Here is a 6,000-nt window from a genome sequence, read left to right as displayed (position 1 = left end):
TTTCTAGCTTCTTAAGGTGTATGCCTGTAATGCTATGAACTTCCCTGTCAGGAGTGCTTTTGCTGTGTCCCATACATTTTGAGTTGATGTATGCTCGTTATCATGCGTTTCTTTTTTTTTTTCTTTTTAAGCTGGAAACAGGGAGAGACAGTCAGACAGACTCCCGCATGCGCCCGACCAGGATCCACCCGGCACGCCCACCAGGGGCGATGCTTTGCCCACCAGGAGGCGATGCTCTGCCCCCCGGGGCGTCGCTCTGCCGCGACCAGAGCCACTCTAGTGCCTGGGGCAGAGGCCAAGGAGCCATCCCCAGTGCCCGGGCCATCTTTGCTCCAATGGAGCCTCGGCTGCGGGAGGGGAAGAGAGAGACAGAGAGGAAGGAGGGGGCGGGGTGGAGAAGCAAATGGGTGCTTCTCCTATGTGCCCTGGCCGGGAATCGAACCCAGGTCCCCCGCATGCCAGGCTGACGCTCTACCGCTGAGCCAACCGCCCAGGGCCTCGTTATCATGCGTTTCTAGGAATTTTTTTATTTCTTCTTTGATCTCATTGTTAACCCATTCGTTATTTAATAACATGCTTTTAGTTTCCAAGTGTTTGAGTATTTTTCAGTTTTTCTGTTGTGGTTGATTTCTAGTTTCATGCCATTGTGATCAGAGAAAGTGCTCGATATGATTTCAATCTTCTTAAATTTGTTGAGAATGCCTTAGTGCCCTAATATGTGGTCTATCCTAGAGAATGTATCACGAACACTTGAAAAGAATGAATATTCTGCTGCTTTAGGGTGAAAGGTTCTGAAGATATCTATTAAATCAAGTTGATCTAGTATGTCCTTTAAGTCTGCTACTTCTTTGTTACTTTTCTTTCTTGAGGATCTATCTAGTGATGTTAGTGGGGTATTGAAATCCCCTACTATTATAGTATTGCTGTTGATCTCGCCCTTTAAAGCCATCAAAGTCTTTTTTATATATTTAGGTGCTCCTATATTAGGTGTGTAGATGTTTATAACGGTTATATCTTCCTGTTGAATTGCTCCCTTTATCATTATGTAGTGACTTTCTTTATCTCTTACTATAGCCTTTGTTTTAAAGTCCATTTTGTCTGATATAAGTATTCTTCCCCAGCTTTTTTTTTTTATTTCTATTTGCATGAAATATTTTTTTTTCCATCCTTTTATCTTCAGTCTATGTGCATCTTTTTTTTAAGGTGTGTCTCTTGTAGACAGCATATGTATGGGTCCTATTTTCTTATCCATGCAGTTACCCTATGTCTTTTGGTTAGAGTATTTAATCCATTTACATTTAAGGTTATTATTGATATGTAGTTGTTTAGTGCCATTTTATTCTTTAAAGCTGTATTCCTCTTTCGCTATAATCTTTTTCTCTTTTGATCTGTTTACAACAGGCCCCTTAGCATTTCTTGCAGCATTTGTTTGGTTGTAGTGAATTCCTTGAGGTTTTTTTTTTTTTTTTTTGGTCTGGAAAGCTTTTTATTTCTTCTTCAATTTTAAATGATAGCCTTGCTGGATAAAGTACCTTGGTTATAGGCTTTTGTTCTGCATTACTTTGAATATTTCTTGCCATTCCCTTCTGGCCTCAAGTGTTTCTGTTGAGAAGTCAGAAGTCATCCTTATGGGGGCTCCTTTGTAGGTGATAGTGTTTTTTTCTCTAGCAGCTTTTAATATTTTCTCTTTATCACTTAGCTTTGGTATTTTAATTATGATGTGTCTTGGTGTAGATTTCTTTGGATTTCTCTTTAATGGAGTTCTCTGTGCTTCTTGAACTTGTGAGATGTTTTCCTGCCTTAATTGAGGGATGTTTTCAGCTATGATATGTTTGAATGAAGTCTCTATCCCTTGTTCTTTCTCTTCTTCAAGAACTCCTATGATGTGGATGTTATTTCTCTTAATGTTGTCACAGAGCTCTCTTAGAATTTCCTCATACTTTTTGAGTCTCTTCTTTTTTTTGCTCTGCTCCATGCCTTTGTTTATCTTGTCCTCTAACTCGCTGATTCAATTCTCAGCTTCATCTATCCTGCTTTCAATTTCTTCTGTTGTGTTCTTCATTTCTGATATTGTATTTGTCATTTCTGATTCTTTATTATTTCAATGTCCTTTTTTTTTATATTTGCTATCTCTTTATTTAGGTGTTTGTAATGACCATCTATTGTTGTTCTAATATCTTTGAGCATCCTAACAATCATTATTTTAAACTCTGCATCTGGTAATTTGGTTATATCTGACTCATTCAGGTCCTTTTCTGGGTATTTCTTTTTATTTATTTGTGTTGCATTTCTGTGCCTTCTCATTTTGTCTATGTAAAAGAAGGTTTTGGCCACTGGAGTCCACTGGGTGTGGCCTCTGTGTTCCCTAGGTGTGGTCTGTCTGCAAGCCTGCCACCTCCTCTGCTGTTGCTGCCTAGGGTGTTCGCTTATGTGTGTTTCTGGTGCCTGCCCACTGGGGCTGTTGCCTAGGTTTCTGCCTCTCCTTCACGGGAGTGGCTGTGATCACGTGCTCGGGTGTACAAGCCTCAGTGGCCTTGGCCTCCACCCTGCCCCCGTGGGTGGCATTATGCTCAGACCTGAGGGCAGAGGTGAGCACCTTTGCTCACCTGCAGGACTCCTTATAATTCTAAGCTTTCTCCCCGCCCCTGCAGGAGGAGCCTGCTTGTGGGATGGCTGCAAACCTTGGTTCTACAGGGCAGGCAGGACTGCATGCCCTCACTCAGTAATGGGAATCCACCTATTCTGGGCTTTTGGATACACCCCTGTGGGAGGAGCCGGCTCTACCCCCATGGAGAAGCTGGCTCCCAAGTCAGGCCAGAAGCCTCAGTTCCATGGGTGAGGCAAGGCTGTGCTCCTATGCCCTTGCTCAAGGGCAGGTCTCCACCCCTTCTAGGGCTCCTGCCTTTCCCCCACAGGCTGGATTGCAGGCAGCCCGCAGCTGGGCTTGACCACTTTTGCATGTCCCCTCCTCCCTAGCTGGGCAAGACTGAACTCACACCTGGGCCTCAGTGGTGGTCAGCCGGCTTCCACCCTTGCCGACAGAACTGTGCTTCCGTGTCCCACTGCCGCCCACCCTCGGGCGAGCCTTCAGCCATGTGGGTGGGGGCGCTGCAGCTTGGACTGTAAGATTCACTGCTATAGTCCCGAAAGCTTCCTCCTTCTAAGCGACTCTGCTCTGAGTGCCGTAGGAGAGCTTGTTTGGCTGGTGTCCTGCTTCCCTTTGCTGGTATTGCTGTTTTCAGGGGCAATATTCACTTCAGATTTGGGAAGTGACTTCTCCCAGGGGTTAGGATGGCTGTCCCTCAAAGTGTTTCTCACTGTGCCTCCTACATTACACTCTCTTCCTGCTACTCTGGTCCTCTCCTCTCTCCCCATCCCCTGGAGCCCCGGGTGGGTGGTTGTGAGAGAGGTTTTCTGCGCGGTCCCTTTAAGAAGAATCCTGGGTCTGAGAAATCAGTCTCTTCCTCACAAACAGTATCCTGTCTTGTTTCCAGCTAACAGTAGTCCATACGCCTCTTCTAGGCTCTGGGGCTGCAGGCTGGGGCTTTGTTCCTGGAAATCAGGACCCTACCCCCTTGGCTAAACTCACTTTCCGCCACGCGAATCTCTCCCAGCTGCTGTTCGCTCCAGGGAGCTGGGCAGCCCTCTCTGTGTTTCCACTTTTTCTACCAGTCTCAGTGTGGCTTCTTCAGTGTTCCTTGGTTGAAGAGACCTCTTAGTTTAGTCCTAAGTTTGTTTTTCCAGGTGATGGTTCTTAAAATTAGTTTGTAATCCACTTTGGTTCCAGGAGGTGGAAGTTCATACATCCGCCTACTCCATTGCCATCTTGTCTCAGCAAGTGCTTAGTTTTGATGAAGATCAGCTAATCTGTTTTTCTTTTATTGCTTGTGCTTTTGGTGTCACATCTAAGAATTCATTGCTGAATCTCAGGTCAATGAAGATTTGCTCCTGTGTTTTCTTCTAAGCATTTTATTGTTTTAAGACTTGGGTCCATTTTGGTCATGTGTGGTTGGAGTCCAACTCCAGTTTTCTGCATGTAACTATACAATTGTCCCAGTACCATTTGTTGATAAGATTATTCTTTTACCCTGAATGGACTTGATGATAGTTGTCTGGTATGTTTTTGTACTCCCAGCTCTATCTTACTGGTCTTATGTCTGTTCTTATTCCAAGACCATCACCTGCATTGGAGCCACCTCTGTTCTCTCACTCTCACCAGGGCTCCCAATTTTCCCAGGTACCTGAGTCCCAGGCCCCTGAAGCTTTATCTCTGATTCACAGAGTTCACAGGTCTCCATGATGGTGGGCACAAGGTGACAGCGAAGCCCTGCTCTGATGGTGGAGAGTAGTTGAGGATATGTCACTAATGACCAATTCAGTGGACAGATGGGTGGCCTTTCTACCTGTGGTAGTGGCTGAGGATTTACTTTGAATTCAAGGCTGTATGGTTCTTCAGATGCCTAGATTCTAAAATTCAGAGCTAGTTTTGCTCCCCAGAATCTGTGATTGAGGGTTGCTGCTTTTTGAGCTATGGAGGCTCAGTGCTGACATTGTGAGGGGTCCACTTATGGTGGTTCTCTGGTGGGAGCAGATCGTTTGTGGCAGCCACCACAGGTACAACTGAGTGATGTTATCAAGTCAGATTGGGAGACTGCAGCAGGTTCTCCATAGATTACAGACAAAGCAGATTGCAAACATCGGACTTTTTGGAAGACTGGAGGTGATGTGGCCACAGTCAGAAAGGGGCATTGTTATAAGGTTGCCCCTCTTTGTGCCTGGATGTGGGTATCTTCTCCATTACATGGACAAGGCTAGTTCTTTGAGAAACACAAGGCACAGGGTGGGTCCTGCAAGGCACCTGTCCTCAGCTCAGGGCTCAACTGAATGATACGGTACATGACAATGTGCATGTTCAGAAGTAGGAGGCTGCTGGAGCAGACTCAGACCTGTGTGGGGCTTCATGGGCAGGGATAAGGTCCTCGCTGCTGAGGCAAGACCAGGATGGCCAGTGGCCATGAGTCCCTCAAGGATGGCATAAATGTGGACAGGAAAGAAGCTGAGAATATGTGTCAGTTCAGTTTAAATAGAGGTAGAGAAGTTTGAGGTCTGAGGTAGTACAGGTATTACCTGGAGTAGATGTGAATTAGGCCAAGTGAGAATAGCAGAGTTGGGAGGTAAGACTGGGGGATGGGTATTGTCAAGTTCCAGTTTGGGTTGAAGGGGGAGGCCAGACTCCAGAGGGAGAGGTCATGCTGAGGAGTGAACCTGGAAGCTGGGAGGCAATGCAACTTTCAGAAGATCCCAGAACATCATGTGTCAGATTTTATCAAAACAATTTTTAAATTGTACCTCAAGCACACCATCAAAAGAGTGGGAAAAAAACCTCATAAAGAGGTAGAAAATATTTGTAAATCACATATCTGGTTACGGATTAATATGCAGGATATATTAAGAACTTCTAAAACTCAACAACAATTTTAAAAAATCAAACATCCAATCTCAAAAACAGGTGAAATACTTGAGTAGACATTTCTCCAAAGAAGATATATAAATAGCCAGTAAGTACATGAGAAGGTGTTCAACATCATCAATCATTAGGGAAATGCAAATCAAAACCACAGTGAGTTACCTCACACTCATTAGCACGGCTATTTCAAACAAACAAAACAAATAGCGATTCAAGTTGGTGGCAGAAAAAGAGAAGCTACACTCACCTCCTCCAAGGACCAAACTGGAATTACAGCTAATTTATAGAACAATCACCCCCAATAACCAATGGAAGAATACCTGAAAAAGAGTCTTATGGCCTGACCTGGTGGTGGCGCAGTGGATAGAGCATTGGGCCCAAGTTCAAAATCCCGAGGTTGCTGGCTTGAGCAAGGGGTCACTCGCTCTGCTGTAGCCCCACCCCATCAAGGCACATATGAAAAAGCAATCAATGAACAACTAAGGTGCCACAAGGAAGAATTGATGCTTCTCATCTCTCTCCCTTCCTGCTTG

Source organism: Saccopteryx bilineata, chromosome 1, assembly GCF_036850765.1.
Source record: "Saccopteryx bilineata isolate mSacBil1 chromosome 1, mSacBil1_pri_phased_curated, whole genome shotgun sequence".
In the NCBI taxonomy this organism is placed as follows: Eukaryota; Metazoa; Chordata; class Mammalia; order Chiroptera; family Emballonuridae; genus Saccopteryx; species Saccopteryx bilineata.
Note: the sequence above shows the minus strand (reverse complement) of the source record.